This window comes from Nycticebus coucang, chromosome 3, assembly GCF_027406575.1.
Source record: "Nycticebus coucang isolate mNycCou1 chromosome 3, mNycCou1.pri, whole genome shotgun sequence".
Classification (NCBI taxonomy): Eukaryota; Metazoa; Chordata; class Mammalia; order Primates; family Lorisidae; genus Nycticebus; species Nycticebus coucang.
In genome coordinates this window covers 127894136-127920420 of record NC_069782.1, presented here as the reverse complement: position 1 = coordinate 127920420, position 26285 = coordinate 127894136, and the positions used below count along the sequence as shown (strand labels likewise).

Genomic DNA, 26285 nt, shown 5'->3' with positions numbered 1-26285 from the left:
ATTTTTAGTAGGAATTTGTATGGGGCTAGGCTTCATTAGACCCTTTTAAATGTATAGGAATACCAACCACACTTCACAGACATGATGCTTTCAGGCACTTGGAAGTTCAAAAATATCCTTTATTCTTTCCAACTCAGTAAGAAGGCTGTTCCCATGGAGGCCTAGCCACAAAGCGAGTTTGAAGTTTTCTTTTGTTTTGCTTATATGGAGTTATTGATGAACTAGCTGTAGAAAGCCCCTCTACCTTTTTTTTTTTTCTCTTAATGTTTGGGGTAAGAGAAGTAAATGGGAAGAAGAAACTAAAGTTGTCTTAGTTTCATTCTTATGTTCAAAGGTATCCGATTTTGCTTAGATTTATACAAATACAGACACTTGATACTATTTTCACCTTGATGATTTATAAAAAAAAGAGAGAGAAATGAATGGGTAAAGATTACTTTTATTGGCAGAAAAGAACTTTTGGATTGTATGGCAGGACTGTACTCTAGTAAACTAAAGTACCTATCCAGCTGAAACAGTAAGCACAGGATTTTCTCTGCAACAGTCCTGTAGTTTCTAAGTTCCTCCTTTCAGTTCAGCTCATTTATACTCAGTTGTACACAAAGGAGTGATAATAATAAGCATATTTCCCCCTTTTGTTTTGGAGATAGGTAACTTTTAACTGTTACATATCTGAGATAGCATAGAAACTATTCAAAACAGGGTAATTTCAAAAAGTCATTATCATTTGCTGCATTCTGGAAAAATAAAGTTGATAATGAGCAGGAAATTTAAACTACAAAACAAGTGGCAAAAAGAGTAATTCAGATTATGGGATCAGAAAACTTTGATTTATAGCTCTGTTTCTGTTTAGTTGTACAATGTTTGGCAAATCTTAAGATCTTTACAGACCATGAGTGGTTCAAACATTTACTTAATGGGCAATATAATATGACGAATAGTTATGAAATTATTTTGAAAATAAATAAGTGCTATAATATTGAAGGACTAAAGGGATTATTTAAGTAGAAATATCTCTGTGACACAGTTACATTTGTTTTATAGAGATTTGTGTGTGTGTGTGAGGCAACTGCTATTTTATAGGTATTTTGGTCAAAGATTTGAAACATATATATAAGTCAAACAAACGCTTATTTGGAAAAGAATTTCTTAGAAGGAAAAAGTTCGCCTATTTTCCCTCCTTTCTCTCACAGCGGATGTGCTAACGTATAGACTATATTCACTGTGTCTGCTTTCTCAGTGCATTCTCAGTCCTCATCACCAGGCAGTCTGGCTTGCACTTCCATCACTATATTCTTAGTTTTCTTGACATTCATCAGTCAGTAACAGATTATCAAAATCTAGTAGCCTCTTGCTAAGGCTTTGTACTGAGTATCTGCAATAGCATTACATTTGTTCCTTTCCCCAGGTTCTAATGACCCCCTCCCTGCCCTTCAGTCATTTCTAGAATTCATTACATCTTCATGTTCTAAAGGGAAAAGCAATGATAATTTGTGAGAAAATAATAGCACATGAAACACAATGCTATAGGTAAATTGTGAAACATGATAGTTTCTTTGTTCTATGACAATAAAAATGTTGCAGAATGTTTATTTATAGAAACTCAGGAAAAAAGAACTATGAGTGCCATCTGGTGGCAAAGCATGCCCTACAACATCTAATTTTACATACCCACCCATCCCTACCCTCCAATATATTTGCTGTGTTCTGCCGTTCTCTATATCATTTGACACTAAAGGCCATTCTTTTGTGTTTTTATAGAGATAGGGTCTCCCTCTGTCACCCAGGCTGGAGTGAAGTGGCATGATCATACCTCATTGCAGCCTGAACTCATTGGCTCAGATAATCTCCCCCCTTCAGCCTCTCAAGAAGCTAGGACTATAAGGCATATGCACCATGTCAGGTTAATTTTTTACTTTTTAAATTTTTGTAGGTACAAGGTCTTGCTATATTTCCCAGGTTGGTTTCAAACTCCTGGACTCAAGTGACTCCTGCTTCAGCCTCCAGAAATGCTGGGCTTACAGGTGTGAACCACCATGCCCAGCCACACCACTATTTTGTAAAGAGTTTTATAAAAAGTTTTATTTTAAAATATTAAGGGGAGACAAATGGTTTTGTTACATGAATAACTTTTGTAAGGCTTAAGTCAGGGCCATAAGTATACACATTACCTGAGAGGTGTTCATTGTACTCATTAGGTAGGTTTTCACCCCTCCCCTTTTTCCCCTTCTCCATTCTTAATTTCCAATGACTTTAGTTCCCTCTGTGCACAAGTGTGCCTGTTGGTTAGTTCCAGTTTATTAGAGCATATGTGTGGTATTTGTTTTTCCATTCTTGAGCTACTTCACTTAGGATAATGGTTTGTAGTTTGATACAAATTCCTGCAAAAGGCATTAGTTAGTCTTTTTTAATGGCTGGGTAGTACTATATGGTATACATATACCACATTTTGTTAATCCACTTGTGAATTGATGGACATTTGGGTTTATTCCACCTACATTTTTGCAATTGTGAATTTTTCTGCAATAAATGTTCAAGTGCGGGGTTTTTTGTTTTTTTTTTTGTAGTTTTTAGCCAGGGCTGGGTTTGAACCTGCCACCTCTGGCATATGGGGCCGGCGCCCTATTCCTTTGAGCCACAGGCACCGCCCACAAGTACAGGTATCTTTTCGATAAATGATTTTTTTCTTTTGAGTAGAGTCTCTGAGTCGCTGAAGTACACTTTCAGTCTTTATCTTCCTTTGTCATCTTCATTTTTTATGTATAACATTGTAGAAATTTTCTTTTTTTTTTTTTGTAGAGACAGAGTCTCACTTTACTGCCCTTGGTAGAGTGCCGTGGCGTCACACGGCTCACAGCAACCTCCAGCTCTTGGGCTTATGTGATTCTCTTGCCTCAGCCTCCCAAGCAGCTGGGACTACAGGCGCCCGCCACAACGCCCGGCTATATTTTTGTTGCAGTTTGGCTGGGGCTAGGTTTGAACCCGCCACCCTCGGCATATGGGGCCGGCGCCCTACTCACTGAGCCACAGGCGCCGCCCCACAGTGTAGAAATTTTCAATCAAGCTAATTAACATATCCATACCCTACCAAGTTATCACTTTTCGTGGTGACAATATTAAAAATCTATTCTTGAGCAGCACCTATGGCTCAAAGGAGTAGGGCCCTGGCCCCATATGCTGGAGGTGGCAGGTTCAAACCCAGCCCCAGCCAAAAACTGCAAAAAAAAAAAAAAAAAAATCAGGAAAAAAAAGTCAAGTGAAACTTACTAAATGCAGAATATAAATGTCTGAACACAATAACTAAGAAAATGCCGTGAAGGCTATGTTAACCATTCGATGAAAATATTTCCAATTGTATATAAAACCAGCACATTGTACCCCATGATTACATTAATGTACACAGCTATGATTTAATTAAAAAAACTATTCTTTTAGCAATTTTGAAATATACATTACATTATAATTACCTGTGATCACCATGTAGTGTAATTGATCACTAAAACTTATTTCTGAAGTCTAATTATTATTACTTTGTACCCTTTGATAAGGATAGTCCCTTTCCTCATCCCTCCTTCACCCCTCAACCTCTGATAACCACTTTTTTACTTTCTATTTCTTTGAGATCAACTTTTTTAGACTTCAGTATAAGTGAGATAATATAGTACTTGTCTCTTTGCTCCTGGCTTATTTCATTTAACATAATGTCATCCACTTCCATCTTCTGAGTATATATCCAAAGGAATTGAAATTGACATTTTGAAGATATGTCTGCATTCTTGTGCTTATTTCCACATTATCCGCAGTTGCTAAAATATGGAAGCAACCTTAGTGTTCATCAGTGGATGATGGATAAAGAAAATGTGGTATGTATATACACACAATGGAATACTATACTGCCTTAACAAGTAGAAATTCTGTCAAACAATTTTTTGAAAACCACCTCTTTTTTTTGGGATCTCAATGCTATTACTTCACTTTCTCTCTTGGATCATTCTATGACTTCCTCTTATCTTTTCTTGACAATTCCACTTACTTTTCTTCTAACCACTGTGGCTCTACCCTGACTTAATAGGGTTGCAAATAAACACAGGACATCCAGTTAAATTTGAATTGTTTTTTAGCATAAATGTGTTCCAAACACATGGGATTAACTTATATTAAAAACTTATTCATTGTTTATCTGAAGTTCAAACTTGACACAGCATCTTGCATTTGTATTTGTGACATCCAGCAGCCCTAGTCATTAGATTATTCTTCTTTTCCCATTTATGTCAGATGTGGACTTGTACTGCTCAAATTTTCCTTCACAGAAGTTAAGTTCTACCATCTGTAGCAGTGAGGTTAGCAGATAGCCCCCAGCTGTCCACTTTTAAGGATCTGCCTCACCTGCACAGAGCCGCCTTCTTCAAGGCCAGTCCTACTCAGGGCAGCCCTCATCAGTAACTGAATAAAATGGGACTACAGAAGTCCAAACACACTGGTATAATTCAGGACAACTCTGAAAAGCAGTACTTGCTTCACAGTTGACTGAGGTGTTTTTATCCTATACTACAGTTTGACTTCTTTTTCTGTCCAGTCTACTTCCTTACCTTCCTTACAAAGGTGTTGATCCTTAAACATCTAGACTCTTATTCAGTTTTTACTCTTAAAGAACAAAACTGCAACATAGATCTCAAGTAACTCATTCTTATGACTTCAACTATGACCCTTTGACCACTTTGATGTGTCCTGAGTATACATCTGTAGATTTCTCATACCTTCATTCACAGCTGCCCACACATCTCTCCAATTGAGATATGTTTTTCGGATAGAACTAAACATCTTTTCATACATTTAGCCAACAAATACCTGTTGAGTGCCTACCATGTTCTAACCCCTGTATCACTGAGGTTATAACAACTGAACCACATACACACAGATCCATGCCCTTATGTAGCTTATAGTCTACTGGAGAAGGCAGATAATAAATAATATAAATGGGTAAAATGTAAGTTATAGAGTGACAAGTGCTAAAGAGAAGAAAAAAATAAAAGAGAAGGACAAGAAGTATGTATGTGTCAAGAATATGTGAGTGTCTGTTTTTGGTGGGGGGGTGTGGGGAGTGGTCAGAGGCTATGGAAATTTTAGAATTGGTAGCCAAGCAAAGGGTATTAATCAAAAAAGCTATGATATGCTGTAGTCCCAAATCTAGATATAGGTGGTTTAGTTCAACAAAACTTCAGTTTTTATGCATTGGAAGTCTGATATAGGTAATTTCATCACCTCAAGCTGTGACTCAGGTTTCCCGGCTTCCTCCATATTGCTGTGCTGCCATATAGACATGTTTGTTATATCTAGGGACAGAAGAATATGTAGGCAGATCAGTGCCCAGCAAATGCGTTGGCCTGGAAGTGATGCATCACTCCTATACATATTCCTGTTTCCCAAAACTAAGTCACATGCTTCCACCCTTACTGCAAGGAAGCCAGGAAATGTCCTCCAGTCTTTATAGGAAGAGGAGATGGTACGTTGATCCTTCTATTTTTTGTTTCCTGCTATAGAAGTCTTTGCTGAAAAAGAGGTATTTGAGTAAAAAAAAAAGAGAGAGAGAGAGATTTGAGTAAAGACCTGAGAAATTTTCCCAGAAACTTTGCTGCATTTTAAGATGTATTTATTTTAAACATATTATCACTCATAAACCCCTCTATTATTGAAAACTTACATTATATTGTTTTCTTTTTTCCTGTTCTCTACCTAACCAATCCCAAACCTGTCTCTTATCTATAGTATTACAATAATATCTTCTTATATATCAAACTCTTCTCTACTCTCTAACTCCTAATCCATTTTCTCTGCCATAGTTGGAATGAAAGTTCTAAAGCAAAAATCCTGTTGATTTATAATTTTCTTTAAGAACTTTTTATTGAAATAATAAACTCAAATGCATCTGTGATTTTCCCACTACTATTATTTCATGTCTTAAAAATTACAACAATGAGCAAGATTGAAAAAAAGTAATACTTAAATAAAATAAAAAACCTTCCTAATAAAAATTTAGCTATTTATTACACATTAATCATTGTTAGGACTAGTTGTTAAACTGAATTTTCTCTAAGAATTAGGGATTTTCAATCTTTTGTGCTTGATAGTGGTTTCATTTTTATGTCAGCACTTTGCAAATTTCCATCAGTTCCTAAATTGCCCATAATCGGTTAGAAAGAATATATTGCTTCCTTTCTGAGCACTTTGTAAATAGATCTCAGAACCACCTTCTGTTTCTGTTTTCCTACATACATTGTTTCTCCCCCTTTCTCTCTCCCTCCTTTCCCTTCTTACATTCTCATGGGTAGGGATGTCAAGTCCATGTTATTTTAAAATATTTTCTCAGAAAATTTTATCTTGAAGAAAAAAAAGAGTTATATTATGGCGAGACCCCTATGGTTGTAAGTAACGTGTAGTTCTCTAGTCCGTCTCTTCCAAAGCAGACAACTTCCTACCCTTTGATGACAGCCTCTTGGTAAAGACACAAGTTAACTCTAGTGGTTTGGAGTTGCAGATAAATACCACTAAAGGACAGTATTAGGGCTGGTTTCTAGTTTATGAGTTTTTTGAGAGCAGGGACTGTGTCTTATTCATGTTATATTCCCTTTACCTTATTCACTGAATGCTATGGCTAGCATTCAATAAATGTTGAATGAATAGACAAATGAATGTAAGGTATTCTTAAATGATCCTTACTAATTTTGCTTCTGAACATCTAAAAACACATTCTAAAATGAAAGTTGTGAACAATTCATATTAATTTTCTAATTCTCAAAATAATACCTGTTAGGGCTTACACAGGTAGAGCAGAGCCCATGGCATGTGTAAATACACTAGCTTTTTCTAGTATTACTAACTTGTCTGAGCACCCGCCCTGAACAAAGGTGGAAAGTGGTACCTTTTCTTTTCTTTCTTTTTTTTTAAATTTTTTTTGTGTGTGTGTGTGTGTGTTAATAACTGGCATTTATTAGGTTTTTATTTGTGCCAAGTATTTTATTTTATTTTATTTTATTAAATCATAGCTGTGTACATTAATGTGATCATGGGGCACCATACACTAGTTTCATAGACCGTTTGGCACATTTTCATCACACTGGTTAACATAGCCTTCCTGGCATTTTCTTAGTTATTGTGCTAAGACATTTACATTCCACATTTACTAAGTTTCACATGTACCCTTGTAAGATGCACCGCAGTTGTAATCCCACCAATCCCCCTCCCTCTGCCCACCTCCCTGCTCCCTCCCCTCCTTTTCCCGCTTCCCCCTATTATTAGGTTGTAACTGAGTTATACCTTTCATGTGAAAGCCATAAATTAGTTTCATAGTAGGGCTGGGTACATCGGATACTTTTTCTTCCATTCTTGAGATACTCTACTAAGAAGAATATGTTCCAGCTCCATCCATGTAAACATGAAAGAGATAAAGTCTCCATCTTTCTTTAAGGCTGCATAATATTCCATGGTGTACATATACCACAATTTATTAATCCATTCGTGGATCGATGGGCACTTGGGCTTTTTCCATGATTTAGCAATTATGAATAGGGCTGCAGTAAACATTCTGGTACAAATATCTTTGTTGTGATGTGATTTTTGGTCTTCTGGGTATATGCCTAGTAGAGGAATTATAGGATTGAATGGCAGATCTATTTTTAGATCTCTAAGTCTTCTCCATACATCTTTCCAAAAGGAATGTATTAATTTGCATTCCCACCAGCAGTGTAGAAGTGTTCCCTTTTCTCCATAACCACATCAACGTCTCTAGTCTTGGGATTTTGTGATATAGGCTAATCTTACTGGAGTTAGATGATATCTCAAAGTAGTTTTGATTTGCATTTCTCTGATGACTAAAGATGATGAGCATTTTTTCATATGTCTGTAGGCCACTTGCCTGTCTTCTTCAGGGAAGTTTCTCTTCAAATACCTTGCCCAGCCTGCGATGGGATCACTTGTTCTTTTCTTGCTTATACGTTTGAGTTCTCTGTGTATTCTGGTTATTAAACCTTTGTCAGAGACATAACCTGCAAATATCTTCTCCCATTCTGAGGGCTGTCTGCTTGCTTTACTTACTGTGTTCTTGGCTGTGCAGAAGCTTTTTAGTTTGATCAGGTCCCAGTAGTGTATTTTTGAAGCTGCTTCAATTGCCTGGGGGGGTCCTTCTCATAAAATACTTGCCCAGACTGATTTCTTCAAGGGTTTTCCCTGCACTCTCTTCTAGTATTTTTATAGTTTCATGTCTTAAGTTTAAATCTTTAATCCAGTGAGAGTCTATCTTAGTTAATGGTGAAAGGTGTGGGTCCAGTTTCAGTCTTCTGCAGGTTGCCAGCCAGTTCACCCAGCACCATTTGTTAAATAGGGAATCTTTTCCCCACTGAATGTTTTTAATTGGTTTGTCAAAGATTAAATAACGGTAAGTAGCTGGATTCATCTCTTGGTTCTCTATTCTGTTCCAGACATCTACTTTTCTGTTTTTGTGCCAGTATTATGCTGTTTTGATCACTTTCGATTCGTAGTATAGTCTGAGGTCTGGTAGCGTGATTCCTCCTGCTTTGTTTTTATTTCTGAGTAATGTCTTGGCTATTCGAAGTTTTTTCTGATTCCATATAAAATGAAGTATTGTTTTTTCAAGATCTTTAAAGTATGACAGTGGAGCTTTAATAGGGATTGCGTTAAAATTATATATTGCTTTGGGTAGTATGGACATTTTAATAATGTTGATTCTTCCCAGCCATGAGCATGGTATGTTTTTCCATTTGTTAATATTTTCAGCTATTTCTTTTCTTAGAGTTTCATAGTTCTCTTTATAGAGATCTTTCATGTCCTTTGTTAGATTTTTTTTTTTTATTTTGTGGTATCTTTTCTTATTTGTGCTCTGACTGTTCACATTGAGTGAGTTGAACTTATGGGAGGATTTCTTTTTCTAACTTAATGATAACTGATGCCATCCCACCCAAGTGTCAGTTTCAGTGTGTGAAAGGAGCTCTGAATCTTTTGGAAGAAAGAGAGAAAGAGCGAATGAGTTCAAGGTATTCCTGTAGTAGTGATTTCAGGCACTAGTCTTTCCGAGAGATTTAAATGGTTTGTCTCTGCATCTAACAGATGACAAAAAATGAAATACTATGAAACTAATATTTTCCTCTCATGGGGTACATTTCACATCAGCACATTTACATAGAATCACTGCTCCTGAGCCTGTGTTCTTACCAGTAACCAAAATAGGAACTGAATTTCATACCATAGCTTAACATTAATCTCTCAGTTAATATGTTTCATGATGTTATTTAGATATTCATTTATCACTTGATATAAATCTCAGATGACGCATCTTGCATTTCTATCATATCATAAGTGAAGTCCATTAAACCTGTTATTTAGAACTTTATCCTTTATTTGAGTTTCACAACTTATTTAAGATGATTTCTACTAAGAGGAGAAAACCTCTTCTCTACCAGAATTTAATCTCCCTTGTGATTTATCTAGAATAACTTCATAGATTCATGGAAATTGAGAACAGAGAGAAGAAGAACATTGGAGATCTCATTTGATCACCACCTTTATAGATAAGCAAAGTGAAGCTCGGTGAGGATAAAGGATTTACCCAGTAGCCAATATGGAATAAGCATAGTGAATTCTTATAATTTTCTTACTTCAGTATTAATTTTGAATACAAATTTAACTTTCTCATACCAAAAGCAGAGCTCAAGCACCCTTGACACAGTTTTCAGTTCTATGACTTCTCCCAGTTCCTCAATGTGGTTTGTCCAGATATCTACATATATAACCACCTTCTGGTGACTACTTCCCTATAGGAGAGCTAGATACAAACTATTTGACTTCTGTAGTGTAACCATACAGAACTCATGCATGCTTTCCCTACATCCCCGTGACCAATTAGAACTTCCCAGAGGAAACTACTTAGTAATAATAGCCTGAATCCCAGTAAAGGTTTTATCCCACCTCTCTCTCTCTTTCTCTCTTTCCTCTCCTTTCCTCTCTCCCTCTCCTTTGTTTTCTTATTGAGCACTCTTCAGTCTCCAGATTTCCCTTTGGCCCTCATGGGCACCCCATTTATGCTAGCATCTCTAATTAAATGCTTCTATAATTTTGTGGGTTTTGTTGTGCTGCCTTCTCTGTGTCTCAACTGAATGACACACTGAATACACCTGGGAGAGCCTCTTCCCACCCACAGCTCTCCTAGAGAATGACTGTCTTGGCTTATGGCCACTCTCAAGAGAGAAACCTCAAGACCAAATTAGAAAGAAATCATAACAAAATGAATCTCTTGACTCCTTGTATGTGTAGATTTTATCTTGGGTGATGTTGTGTCTAATATGCTTGCATTAAGCATATCTGTGCTATAAAGGGGCAGGTATTTAATTCCCTTGGGTTAAACTACTGCCAAGAAATCTTGATGGAATGAGAGAATCTGCACATATCAGTAGGTACAAGTAGTTAAGGAGGAAGGACAAGAAGCAAGGACTCATTCATACAAAACTTCTAGGTTTCTCTCCTCAATGCAATAAGGATTTTATTAGGACTTAAGATAGAGTTGTTTTTATTTAAAAAAAAATTATTTTGTTGTAAAGCAAAAGAAAATTTAGAGCAGCAGTCCCCAACCACTTTGGCACCAGGGACCAGTTTCATGGAAGACAGTTTTTTCAGACTGTGATGCAGGGTGGTGGTTTTATGTGAGTCTGTAAGTAATTGATTTGTTATGTTTTCTATGTAGTCAAACCTCTCTGGTAATGATAATATGTATTAACAGCTGCTCCTCAGTGCTAGCATCACCACCTTAGCTCTACCTCAGATCATCAGGCATTAGAGTAGCATAAGGAGCACACCACCTAGATCCCTCTAATGCACAATTCACAATAGTGAATTCATAGAAGAATCTAATGCAGCTGCTGATCTGACAGGAGGTGAAGCTTAGGCAATGATGTGAGCAATGGAGAGTGGCTATAAATACTGGTGAAGCTTCTGGTGCTTGGCCTGCCACTCACCTCCTGCTGTGCAGCCTAATTCCTAACAGAACATGGATCCATAGACAAGTACCACTACACTGCTAGAGGGTTGGGGACCACATTACAGAGGAAAAACAGCAAATTAACAATGCTAATAGAAAAGAAACAAGGATTCATCCATCTTGTTTTCAAAAAGCTTTACTCCTTAAAAATCTCTAGTATCACATAATATTATACTTTGTTAAACAGTTATAAAAACTCTAGGGATATAATTTGGTTTAATTTTCCCTTGGTTTCTCATCTCTTAAATGAAGCTAAGAATATTATTTGGTTATTATGAATATTTGATGACAGTTTACATGTTTTTATATTCTTGTGTATATTAAAAAAAAACCTGATGGTTTGAATTTAACTTGTCTATTGAAATATCTACCTACTTCTATATCTTTTTAAGTCTTAGGTTAACCTGTGTTATTGTGCTTTCTTACAAATTAAGCCTACCCAGTTTTCAGGGATGGGAATAAATGGCTTTGGTAATTTAACCTTGATGACCTCCCTACCATTTATTTTTTTAATCTCCAAGAACTTTGAATTGTTTTTATAACCTGGAAGATGTATGTATACAGTTTAGCAATGGTGACTGGCTATTTGCCTTTTTTCTTTTCCTCCACAGATTTTTTTTCATGTATACATTAATGCATTTATAGGGTACAATGTGCTGATTTCATATAAAATTAGGAATGCTTACATCACACTGGTTAATATATACCTCATCTTGTTTACTTAGTTACTGTGTTAAGACATTTATACTCTATACTAATAGATCCAACATGTACCCTTGCATTATGCACCATTGGTGTGATCCCACCTTTCACCCTCCCTTGATCTGACCTCCCCCCTCCCTTCCCACACCTCCCTCCTCGCTACTTCATCTGGGGCCATAGTTGTGATCTATTCTCATATGAAAATGAGACACTTTACTAAGAAGGATATGTTCCAACTCCGTCCATGTAAACGTAAAAGAGGTAAAGTCTTCATCATGTTTAAGGCTGCATAATATTCCATGGTATGTGTGTGTATATATATATATATATATATCACAATTTATCCAGAATACTTCCCCAAATTATATTTTATCTTGCATGACATCGACTTTTTTTTAGAGTCCAGGCCAGTTGTTTTATAGAATGCACCTAAATCTGGATTCACCTGATTATTTCCTATCATTAGATTCTGTTTAAATATGTTTGGCAAGAATACAATATAGGTGATGTGTAGATATGCTTTTTAGAAAGCTCTCCAGGCTGCAGTATAGAGAAAGATTAAAAGGTGCTAAATGGGGAGGTTGTGGCAGCAATTTGAGTAAATAACATAGTGACCTGAATTAGGGTAATGTGGCAGGGATGAAGGACAAATCTGGGAAAGGTTTATCTTGATGACCAGCTTTGGTTATAGAAGGTATAAAAAGGGAGGAATCAAGGATAATTTCTAGTTACTGAGAAATGAGTATGTGATTCACGAAATTAGGAAATTTTAAAAAAGAAAGAGATTAATTGGGGTAGCTAATGTGTTTATCTCTTACATGTACCATTTGAAATTCCCATGAGTCATTCAGATAGAGATGATTGATATGAATAGTCTGGACTTCACAAGAACCCTGGATTGGAGATTTAACTTGGGACTAAAATATTAGTATACAGGTATGGGGTAAAGCCATAAGGGATGGATCAGATTGCCTAGACAGAATATTAAGTGAAGAGAAATAGGTGACAAAGTATTCTTGGTAAAGAATTAACAGTAGCTCCTACTCCAATACTCTTTCCTTATGGTATTGTTGCTTAATTTTTAAGAATTTTAAGTTCTGAGGTTGTTCCACTGATTTCTTCTTTAGACATCTACTAAAGTCAGAATTTTGGGGCTTCATTTGCCCCAACTAGACTAGAGAATCATTGGCACTGATCCCATAATAATAATATGGTGATCATGTTTCATCTAGGCACCCTTACATAAGAGTGAGATTGTTTGTTTCTCCCAAAGGAGCCACACCCTAGTTAAGAAGGGACTGCTATGCCGGCATACCAGCAATCTGGAAGGCCAAGAAAGGTGGATTGCCTAAGCTCAGGAGTTTGAGGCCAGCCTAAGTAAGAGCGAGACCCCATCTCTAAAAATAGCCAGGCACTGTGGCAGGCATCTGTAGTGCCACCTATTTGGGAGGCTGAGGCTTGAGCCCACCAGTCTCAAGTCGCTGTGAGCTACAAACACCATGGCACTATACCAACGGTGACAAAGTGAGACCCTGTCTCAAAAAAAAAAAAAAAATCCTCAGAACTTAAAAAAATCCTTAATGAATATTACAAAAAACTCTATTCTGAGAAATACAAATATATGAAGGAAATAGACCAATACTTGGAAGCACACCACCTTCCTAGACTTAGCCAGAATCAAGTGGAAATGTTTAACAGGCCTATATCAAGTTCTGAAATAGCATCAACTATACAAAATCTCAATAAAAAGAAAAGCCTGGGACCAGATGGCTTCACATCAGAATTCTACCAAACCTTTAAATAGGAACTAGTACCTATATTACTCAACCTTTTCCAAAATATATAAAAAGAAGGAATACTACCCAACACATTCTATGAAGCAAACACTTTGAGCCCAACCAGAAAAAGACCCAACAAGAGAAAACTATAGACCAATATCACTAATGAATATTAATGCAAAAATATTCAATAAGATCCTAGCAAACAGAATCCAGCAACACATCAAACAAATTATACACCATGATCAAGTGGGTTTTATCGCAGGGTCTCAAGTCTGATTCAATATACATAAATCTATAAATATAATTCATCACATAAAGAAATTAAAAACAAAGACCATAGGATTCTCTCAATTGATGCAGAAAAAGCTTTTGATAATATCCAGCATCCTTTCATGATCAGAACACTTAAGAAAATGAGTATAGAAGGGACATTACTTTTTTATTTATTTATTTATTATTAAATCATAGCTGTGTACATTAATGCAATCATGGGGCACCATACACTGGTTTTATATACCATTTGACATATTTTCATCACACTGGTTAACATAGCCTTCCGAGCATTTTCTTAGTTATTGTGTTAAGACATTTATATTCTACATTTAGTAAGTTTCACATGTACCCTTGTAAGATGCACCGTAGGTGTGATCCCACAAATCACCCTCCCGCCACCCATCCTCCCCCCTCCCCTCCCTCTTCCCCTTTCCCATATTCTTAGGTTATAATTGGGTTATAGCTTTCATATAAAAGCCATAAATTAGTTTCATAGTAGGGCTGAGTACATTGGATACTTTTTCTTCCATTCTCGAGATACTTGACTAAGAAGAATATGTTCCAGCTCCATCCATGTAAACATGAAAGAGGTAAAGTCTCCATCTTTCTTTAAGGCTGCATAATATTCCATGGTGTACATATACCACAATTTATTAATCTATTCATGAATCGATAGGCACTTGGGCTTTTTTCATGACTTAGCAATTATGAACTGGGCTGCAATAAACATTCTGGTACAAATATCTTTGTTATAAGGTGATTTTTTGGTCTTCTGGGTATATACCTAGTAGAGGAATTGTAAGATCAAATGGAAGGTCTATTTTTAGATCTCTAAGTGATCTCCAAACATCTTTCCAAAAGAAACATATTAAATTGCATTCCCACCAGCAGTGTAGAAGTGTTCCCTTTTCTCCACATTCACGCCAACATCTCTGGTCTTGGGACATTTCTTAAAGTGATAGAGGCCATCTACAGCAAACTCACAGCCAATATCGTATTGAATGGAGTTAAATTGAAATCATTTTCACTCAGATCAAGAACTAGGCAAAGTTGCCCATTCTCTCCACTGCTTTTTAACATTATAATGGAAGTCTTAACCATTGCAATTAGTCAAGAAAATGCAATCAAGGGTATCCATATAGGGTCAGAGGAGATCAAACTTTCACTCTTCACAGATGATATGATTGTATATCTGGAAAATACCAGGGATTCTACTACAAAAACTCTTAGAAGAGATTAAGGAATGCAACAGCATCTCAGGTCACAAAATCAACACTCAAAAATCTGTAGCCTTTATATATACCAACAATAGTCATGCTGAGAAAACAGTTAAGGACTCTATTCCATTCACAGTAGTGCCAAAGAAGATGAAATATTTGGGAGTTTACCTAACAAAGGTCATGAAAGATCTCTATAAAGAGAACTATGAGGGGTGGCGCCTGTGGCTCAACAGAGTAGGGCACCAGCCCCATATGCTGGAGGTGGTGGGTTCAAACCCATCCCTGGCCAAAAACTGCAAAGAGAACTATGAAACTAAAAAAAGAAATAGCTGAAGATGTTAACAAATTGAAAAACATACCATGCTCATGGTTGGAAGAATCAACATTGTTAAAACCCAAAGCAATATACAATTTTAATTCAATCCCTATTAAAGCTCCACTGTTATACTTTAAGGATCTCGAAAAATAATACATCATTTTCTATGGAATCAGAAAAAAACTCAAATAGCCAAGACATTACTCAGAAATAAAAACAAAGCAGAAGGAATTATGCTACCAGACTTCAGACTATACTATAAATTGATAGTGATCAATTGACAAGTGATCATTGACAAGCTAATTCAAAACATTCAGTTGGGAAAAGATTCCCTATTTAACAAATGGTGCTGGGTGAACTGGCTGGCAATCTGCAGAAGACTGAAACTGGACCCACACCTCTCACCATTAACTAAGATAGACTCTCACTGGATTAAAGATTTAAACTTAAGACATGAAACTATAAAAATACTAGAAGAGAGTGCAGGGGAAACTCTTGAAGAAATTGGCCTAGGGGAAAATTTTATGAGGAGGACTCCCTAGGCAATTGAAGCAACATCAAAATACACTACTGGTGGATTAGTGGCTCAATGAGTAGGGCGCCAGCCCCATATGCTGAGGGTGGCGGGTTCAAACCCAGCCCTGGCCAAACTGCAACAACAAAAAAAATAGCCGGGCGTTGTGGCGGGTGCCTGTAGTCCCAGCTACTCGGGAGGCTGAGGCAAGAGAATCGTGTAAGCCCAAGAGTTAGAGGTTGCTGTGAGCCGTGTGATGCCACGGCACTCTACCCAAGGGCGGTACAGTAAGACTCTATCTCTACCAAAAAAAAAAAAAAAAATACACTACTGGGACCTGATCAAACTAAAAAGCTTCTGCACAGCCAAGAACACACTAAGTAAAGCAAGCAGACAGCCCTCAGCATGAGAGAAGATATTTGCAGGTTATGTCTCCAACAAAGGTTTAATAACCAGAATACACAAGAACTCAAATGTATTAGCAAGAAAATAACAAGTGATCCCATCTCAGGGTGCACAAGAGACTTGAATAGAAACTTCTCTGAAGAAGTTAGGCACACGGCCTACAGACATATGAAAAAATGCTCATTGTCCTTAATCATCAGAGAAATGCAAATCAAAACTACTTTGAGATATCATCTAACTGCAGTAAAAGTCCCAAAACCGGAGAGTTTGGCATGGATGTGGAGAAAAGGGAACACTTCTGTACTGCTGATGGGAATGCAAACTAACATGTTCTTTTTGGAAAGATGTTTGGAGAACACTTAACAATCTAAAAATAGACCTTCCATTTGATGCTACAATTCCTCTACTAGGTATATGTCCAGAAGACCAAAAATCACTTTATAACAAAGATATTTGCACCATAATGTTTATTACAGCCCAATTCATAATTGCTAAGTCATGGAAGAAGCCCAAGTGCCCATTGACCCATGAATGGATTAATAAATTGTGGTATATGTACACCATGGAATATTATGCAGCCTTAAAGATGGAGACTTTACCTCTTTCATGTTTACATGGATGGAGCTGGAACATATTCTTCTTAGTCAAGTATCTCAAGAATGGAAGAAAAAGTATCCAATGTACTCAGCCCTACTATGAAACCAGTTTATAGCTTTCATGTGAAAGCTATAACCGATTTATAGCCCAAGTAGATGGGGAAAGGGGAGAGAGAGGGGTAGGGAGGGGTGAGGATGGATAGAGGGAGAGTAATTAGTGGGATCACACCTATGGTGCATCTTACAAGGGTACATGTGAAATTTACTAAATGTAGAATATAAATGTCTGAACATAATAACTAAGAAAATGCCGTGAAGGCTATGTTAACTAGCTTGATGAAAATATTTCAAATTGTATATAAAATCAGAACATTGTACCCCATGATTGCATTGATGTACACAGCTATGATTTAATAAAAAAACAACAATAACAAAAAAAAAACAAAAAAACAAGGAACTGCCAGATGTCTTCCATTGTTACTTAGTTCAGTCCCAGAACATTCCGAGGCACTTTATGCAAATCAACCAGACATAATAAAGATGATCATGCATCAGCTGTGCATGTGCACATGTGCATTTCTGCAGTCTGGATTGTAATTCTGTGATGGAAGTATTCTTCCTTTCCTTACCTGACGTAGCAGGTAAGAAAAAAGGAAACATGAAGAATATTCTGTCAGCTCCATTTAATACTTTGACTTTATCAAATTTGTAGGCTGTTTAGCTTAGTTCTCAGTGTATGGATAAAAGACTCTCTTGAATATTATATTAGCCTCATCAAGGAGAACTGTAAAAGATGATTAGAGCATTTGATCATTTTGTTCCTTTCTCTTTTGGTCCTAGCTATCTCTGCCTTCACTGTATAGGTGTATGTTTGTATGAAGGTGTGTATGTCTATACAGATATACAAAAATATTTTTAAAATATGTATATATTTGTTTATCCCAAAGATGATCCAAATTCCCTGACATTGATTGTAATCTAAAAGGTCTCCAGTAAGGCAAGATAAAAAGCCCGAAATTGCAGCCAATGCTGAAAACTTTGAAAGCACAGCAATATTTGTTTGTTGATTTTTTTTTTTTTTTTTTTTTTTGTAGAGACAGAGTGTCACTGTACCGCCCTCGGTAGATGCCTCGTGGCGTCACACGGCTCACAGCAACCTCTAACTCTTGGGCTTATGCGATTCTCTTGCCTCAGCCTCCCGAGTAGCTGGGACTACAGGCGCCCGCCACAACGCCTGGCTATATTTTTGTTGTTGTTGCAGTTTGGCCGGGGCTGGGTTTGAACCCGCCACCCTTGGCATATGGGGCCGGCGCCCTACTCACTGAGCCACAGGCGCCGCCCTGTTTGTTGATTTTTTTTACAACAAAATACAATATATTTCTTGTTTTACAATCTACTGTTTTTCACTTACCAACATTTCTCCCATGTCAAAAATAAATTCAATAGTGTTTATTGCATTCCATTCTATAAATTTATTTATTCATTCCCTATCATTGGAGTGTCTCATTCTTTCTTGGTCTCTGCCATTAAACAAAGCTATAATGAACTTTTGCATTTAGTTATGTATATTTCTGAAGCAAAATTTTTCTCTTATTGTTGGGTATTCATTGAAGGTACAAAGAACCAGGTTACATTGATTGCACTTGTTAGGTAAAGTCCCTCTTATAATTGTGTCCTGCCCCCAAGAGGTATGTCACACATACCTTCCCTCTATCTGTTCACCCCTTCCCCCAGCCCCTACCATGTACTAGATCATTAACTGTCCTCATATCAGAATTGAATTCCAGTGCACTACACATTCAGAGAGACTTCCCTAGTAACAAACTATAGAAATGATCCCCCAAAGTATAGTCTTTGCAAAAAAAAATTTTAAGAGTGGGGTTTTTGAGTCAAAGGCTATATACTTTTTAAAGCTTTTGATATACATATATAGTATATCATATAGAGTATATATTGTCAAATGTCCTTTCCCAGAGGAGATTTAAAGTCTTTTGAAGATTATTAAATTTGCAATTTCCATATATAAATTTTCAGAGCAGAGGACTACAAATTATAGGAAAAACATTACTCTGTATTCTAAAAGTGTCTAGACCAGGATAATTGGGATAGTTATCATTGCAGACTATCAAAGATTAAGTCCTATCCACCCTTGTGGACTAACTTAGAGACAGAGAGCCAATCTAAGAACTGGTCCTCTGATTAATGGTATACTAATGGGAGAGATGAACCCATAGGATCTGAGATGCAGAAAACTAAAAGCCCAGAGTATCATTTTAAAAGATACTAGGAGAATATAAGGAGTTAATATTATAGTAGAAAAACACTTAAACTGTAAAGGAATAGATTCTTGCATATGTTCTTACTGAACTAAATACTTCTGATATACAGAATGTTCTTGATTATTGAGTGGAGGTTCCTGTTCCTCTGCCAAGGATCTTGGAAACAAATGACCATTAAGTAAACTTTCAAATGGAGTCAGACAAAGTGGAAGTAAAGGTCCTCCACAAGAAGAGGGAATAGATTGTCCCTAATCAATCGTCATTCTTTGCTGGCCTCATGAGCTTACTTCAGCCAAATGGAAGAACTCCTCTCAGAGATGGAATCAGCCCAAGTACTCATCAATAGATGAGGAGATTAATAAAATGTGGTGAATGTATACCATGGAGCACTACTCGCCCATAAAAAATGGTTAACTAATACCTTTTGCAACAACCTGGGTGGAGCTAAAGAACATTTTTCTAAGTGAAGTTTTGCAAGAATGGAAAAAGATACCGCATGGACTCACTATTATACTGGAACTAATTAATTGATTAACACCCATGATCACATTTTAGTAAAACTTAACAGAAAGCAAGCAGGAGAGAGGAGTCAAGAAGGGAGGAGTAAATTCACACCTAACTGGTACAATGCACACTACCCGTATGAAGGGTACATTTATGACTTTGACTCAAACTATACAAAAACAATTCATGTAATAAAACATTTGCACCCCCATAATATTCTGATATTTTACAAAAAAGAAAGAAAGAACTCCTCTTCCAGACTGATGTAGCAGGGGGGAGAAAAGGAAATGTATTTCCTAGAAACCTCTGGTATCTAATAAATTCTTGTTCAAAATCTCAGCCTCCTAGCAATAATTTTCACATTCAATACCTTTTGCTAATGTTACTTTTGTCTCTAGAATTAGTACACGAAGATTTTTTTGTAGCCATGTCCAAAGATAGACTCCTTCTCCTTATTTTCCACAAGTGTTCTTTTTTTTTGGAAAATAGTCGATAAGTAATCAGTCGATAAGTAATAGGCATCTAGTTTGCATTAGGTACAATTCTAGGACTTCATTTATTACCTGACCTTTATAAATTCTTATATGGGGGGCATGTTAATATTTTGGGTCTCCATGTATCACCATCCATTGAAACCCTATATTAAATATTCCTCAAAATGTCTCAGTGTTTCCTTTTTCTCAATTTATAGTCACCTAGGTAAATGACCATAGGTCTCCGTAGGGAGAGAATTATTTTAATATGTAATGGTGTAATATTACTCCTAAAGACCTGGCCATATTTTCAGTCAAGCAGTTCTGGATCTGCAAATTGGCTCAAGGCCAGGAACTAGCAAGGAATTGGCACTTTTCATTGAAGCAACTATCCTCAGTCTCCCACTTATCCATTTTTATCTTTTTGTGCTTAAGATGTTAAATAACACTCATATTGGCTGCCTATCTATTTTCCACTAGAGATTTCATGCTTTATTAATCATCTATATACCATTCCCTACTAGTCAAGTCCCATTGGCTGCCCACCCCTCTGACCTTGTCAGCCATTATGGTAATTGCAACTTTTGGCTTCCAGAAGTTAGCACAGATACCTGGGGTCTATCGCTCACCCTACTACCAACCTTCAATACTCAAGGTTATTGACAAATCCAAACTTGGCCTACAGATAATAGCCATCACTGAATTTTTTAGTAATGCTGTGCCTCTCTTACCAGCACATTCCTGATGGTCTTAGTGAATGGTGGCTTTTGGCCTCTTTCCTGAAACATAATCCTCTGCTGGGTCTTCTGGCCTTTTTAATATATCCATTCCAACACAGACTCTTCCTTCAAGTTCTTTTATATGTATCTCCCTTTATTGTCTGCTAGGGCAACTCAGGTACTTTTACTTTGCTCAACATGACTATTACTTTTTCCAGCCTTCTAAAAGTCACCCTAGTAGAGAGTGCCTCATCATGGGATCCTTTTCAGGGTGTTAAATCCCATGTCTCATGAGAGCAACTGAAAGCCACTGAGTTCTTGATTATTCAATCTTACATCCTGAGACCCTTGATTAAGCAACTTCAAAATCCAATCCTAGGAGAACATCCTTGGATCCTGTTGATACATCCTTGCTGATTCTCATAACTCTTTGACTGCATGGTATCTTCATTTTCTTGTTTGGTTATGCTGAGATTTCATCATACTTATAAGCCTGATAGCCAGGTAGAAGATGGGGTTAGCTCCTGAGGAGTCAACTATTGCTTTGCAGGGAAGAGGCTTCACAGCAGTTTCCAGCACAGAGCAGGTGCTACCTTTTATTAGGGAAGGGTGAGTCACCTTCTAAGTTCGGCTTCATGAGGGTCTTTGGCTCCAATATCTGAGGCGTCTATCTAGATGTTCCTACCCTGTATTTCTGCATTTGGGATTTTTCTATCAAGGCCTTGATAGCATAACAGATCAGCATTTATTGTGCATTCACATGTCTCTGAAGCTCTTATAGATTGGATTTTGAAGGTGCTTAATCAAGGGTATCAGGATATAAGACTGAAGTTGTTGGCTTTGCTGTTTTCTGTTCTTCTACCTCAGAATATAATGACCAGATGATTAATTAATGATCAGAAAAGTCATATGGCTCTCACACTTAGCCATTAGTTACTCATTAACTGCTCTTAGTTTCTCATTATTTTTCTTTGGGGCCTTAATACAATTCTGCAGTAACCTGAAACTCTGCTATCTTTGTAAACATTTTCTCTCCATATCTTTTAAATCCCTAAGTTATTGTGCTGTATCCCTCTATCTGGCTGTTTTCTCAGATCACCATCTGAAAACTTTAGAAAATGAGCCTTCAGGGACTCCCCATCCATGCCCACCTACCACACTCAGGATGGCCCCTGTTTCTCTGCTGTGTGGTGATTGAGCCAATCCCTAATCCACATTTTACTACCTGTTTTCTTGGACCATTTTCTCTATCACTTGTAGTAGTTTGAATCTGGTAAGAAGCAGATACTAAAATCAGATTAGATTTGCTGGAGATTGACTGAGGGCAGGAGGGAATTGGTGAAGGTAAAAAAAGTCTTCAGACAAGACTAATGTCTGTGGAAAGAAAAAAAAAGGACATGGTAGAATGAGTATTAGATTATCACACACTTCTAAAAAAGGGTTTAGGTAGGCTGATGGGAAGTCCTCAAGCCAAAATTTTCTGCAGAAGAAGCCCTAGACTTGCTAGAATGAACTTACCTTAGTATCCTTGGCTACCATGCTCAGTCATTGGAAACAGCTCATGGCAAGTGTGACCTCAGTATGAACACAGTGGTAAAAGCAGAAGAATAGTAGCTGGAGCTTTTCATCTCAGCTTTCACTGAGTTAGACTCAATGTAGGAAGAGATCGGAGTGGTGCATTTTTATGGCTGTGCCCCCTACCCCATAACACACACACTCATAGTTATACCTAGGGATCAGATGCTACTATACCATTAATATCATAATTTCTTATTCCAAATGGGTTTGTACAACACTTCTTAGCCAGTGTAAAAAATGACCCCCATTAGTAGCTTTGTTTCAATATGAAAACATGTACCAAGGTTTTCACAGCTAACTGACAAGTGGATTTTTTGGAATATGACAAAATTGTAAAGTGAGAACTTCCTATATTTATGGGAGGCAACTTGGATTATTTCTAGGTACTCTGAGATATAAATCAGCAGGTGTGTGCTCTACCACTATTCTAACAGCTTGAGGAAAGGGACTTCTCTCTTTATGCCCTTTCTGGACAGAGTCTCTTCAAATCTAGCAATAACATTTGAACCTTCTTATCTAAAAGAAAAATAATATACTATACAAGTGTGGCTTTTGCATGTGACCAATATGACTAGTGCATTTGTTTCTGTCTCATTTCCTCCCATGTTGATAATCTGCTGGTTGTGTCCAAGTTACAATGTCTCAGCCTATAAATTCCTGGAAAGCAAGGACCATGTCTCATCTTTGATTACACTTATTACCCAAGTGACTAATTCAGTGCCAACAAATACTTGATGACCTCTTTCCTTAACCCTCTCCGTCGTTCTCTAGGCCAGCTCTTTAGAGTGTCACATCAGAATCAGAATCTTTGGAGAAATGCCCAATATATTTGTATAATCATACAAATCCTGGGATGAAGCACCCACACTCTCCACTCTTGGGAGAGCTAGGTCTTTTCTAGAGCCAAAATGGTTTTAAGTCAAGTAAAAAGTATTATACTTATTACTCTACAATAAGATATATTACTTGCTCAGTGGGACCTTTGTCAAAAAACTGGTTAGTGTGTCATCATGGCATCTTAAGAAATTTCTTTCTAAGAGAACATCTTTATGATGAAAGATACCAGTTCCCATAATATCTCTACCCAAAATATCACTCCCCAACTCCTTTCTCCACCCCTCCCCCAGACTAGCAAGTCATATTCAGAAGTTTCAAGAAAAATACATGGAAATGCAATATTTTTTTATGGTCACTGTTTGGGAAAATTATACTCTATGGATGTTGAAGCAGTAATATGCTCTCTTGAGAATTCATCCCAGTATTTCAGTGGTCTCCTACATTTTTTCAATTTGTGTATACTTTCAAGAACAGTATATTGATACCTATTTTCTTGTTTAAAACTTAAAATAGCCTTGGAAAGTAGGTAAGACAGGCATTATTACTGACATTTGAAAAACAAGCAATCTGAAGTAGCATAGAGATAAATGATTTGTCCAAGGGAACACAGTAAATTTGTAGCCACAAAGACACACAAGACAGAGAGGTAAAGTGGACTATAATATTTAGGAAATAAAATAAACAATAAATATGTACTTAATACCAATTTGTGCTGGGCACTGACCCTAAACTTAGGAACACAAGGTCAAAAAAGATCTAGTCATTAAAGAATTTAGGACCTTCTTAACACAATAACTAAGAAAATGCCAGGAAGGCTATGTTACCCAGTGTGATGAAAATGTGTCAAACAGTCTGTAAAACCAGTGTATGGGGCCCCATGATCACATTAATGTACACAGCTATGATTTAATAATAAAAAAAAGAATTTAGGACCTATAAAATGATTCTCCAACTTTTCTACTATGTGATCATTTTTATTAAAACAAATAAAAATATTTGTATTATAAGTATAAATTAGCAAAATTACAAATCAAATAGTAAAGAGGAGCCCATAATGAAAAGCAAGGGTCTCATGCTCCTTTTCCTCCCACCACCGCCTCATAAGAGCCCTTCCCTCCAGAGGCAGACTTTCATTAGAACAAGTATGCTGAACTTTTTTTCTTTTAGCATTTTTATCAGGAAAAAGTAAAATTATACAAAAAGCATAGAAAATTATATAGAAAATACTTGTCATTCACCAATAATCAACTTTGTTAAGATTGATAACTCTTTATAGACATATTGACTTCTTATTTTTTAAAAAGAAATAAACATTATAGACCTATTCATTGAAACCTACTTATTTCTTTCTGATTTCATTATCTTCCCTCCTAGCACAGATGTATAGCATTCTGAATTTTTAATTTATGTTTTCCTTTACTTTCTTTTACTTATGCTGTACAAACAGTTGTATATATATTTATATCATGGTATATTATGTAATTATGTATAACTATGTTATGTATAAATACATATTATATTAAAAATATATAATTCATATGTATTTATAAAATATGAAAATTGAAATTATAGATTATATAAATATATAAATATTATACAAAATAAATATTAATATGTATTATAGATTTGTACATACTATACTGTACTATACTATACTAATAATTTGTACATACTATACTGTACATACTATACTAATAATTACATACTATCTATAGCACAGTATATATAATACATATAGTGTATTACCATAACATTATATAATATATATGTACACAGTAGAACATGAATAACATACATATTTATAAATGTATTTGTAAATGTATTTACATAAATGGGTTAAATGTAAATGTATTTCCATAATACAGGTATAGTATTTTTTTGGATGTTTTAACCATTCATATAAATCATATGATACTATATCATTGCACAACTCACTTGTTTTTCACTGTATATTATGTTTTTGAGATTTATCTCTGCTAATACATGTAGCTCTAGTTCTTTTTTGTTGAGGCAACATCTCACTGTGTCACCCAAGCTAGACTGCAGTGGCATCATCATAGCTCATAGCAACCTCAAATTTCTGGACTTAAGCATTATTTCTGCCTTAGCCTGGGAGCACAAGCTTGTACCACCACATGGCTAATTTTTCTATTTTTCTGTAGAAATGGTGTCTCGCTCTTGCTAACCTGGTTTCAAATTCCTTTCCCCAAGCAATGCTCTTATCTTGGTCTCCCAGAGTACTAGGATTAATTTGTTTTAGGTATGAGCTCCCACTCCGAGCCTGCCACAATGCCTGCCACATTTAAAACAAAATTACTTATCAATCCATAGTCTCAGCTACTAGGAAGTCAATTAGGAGGATGTCTTGAGCTCAGCAGAATAAGGCTGTAGAGAGTTGTGAGCCTGGGTGATAGATATTTAAGCTATTTCTAATTTATTCTTAATGCAAACAAGATGTAATATTCAAGTCAAGTTTGACTTCTGCAATATACAAGATAACAGATGTTTATTTTTGAACGTAAATATAGTAAATATATATTTATACATAACATGTATCTTGTACATCTTGTTAATTCATTCCTGGGTTGGTGAGCATTTAGGCTGTTTCCACATTTTGGCGATTGTAGCTTGAGCTGTGATAAACAGTCCAGTGCAAGTGTCCTTATGGTAAAAGGATTTTTTTCCTTCTGGGTAGATGCCCAGTAATGGGATTGCAGGATCAAATGGGAGGTCTAGTTTGAGTTCTTTGAGGGTTCTCCATACTTCCTCCCCAAAAGGTTGTATTAGTTTGCAGTTGCACCAGCAGTGTAAAAGTATTTCCTTCCCTCTGTATCCATGCCAACATCTTCAGTTTTGAGATCACTGGGGTTAGATGATATCTCAGGGTGGTTTTGATTTGCATTTCTCTAGTAATTAGGGACAATGAGAATTTTTTCATGTTTGTTAGCCATTAATCTGTCTTCTTTTAGAGAAAGTTCTATTCATCTCTCTTGCCCAGTGATATAAGGGATTGATGGCTCTTTTTCTGTTGATTAATTTGAGTT

The 26285-nt window shown here is 36.5% G+C and overlaps 1 protein-coding gene and 1 pseudogene across 1 annotated transcript in view; one reads left to right on the top strand and one right to left on the bottom strand.

The window, feature by feature from the left end:
* Nucleotides 1-26285, top strand: part of HPSE2 (heparanase 2 (inactive)) — an 841015-nt gene that overhangs the window by 507789 nt on the left and 306941 nt on the right. The window lies entirely within an intron of this gene.
* On the bottom strand, nt 18616-18706 carry LOC128582977 (uncharacterized; annotated as a pseudogene).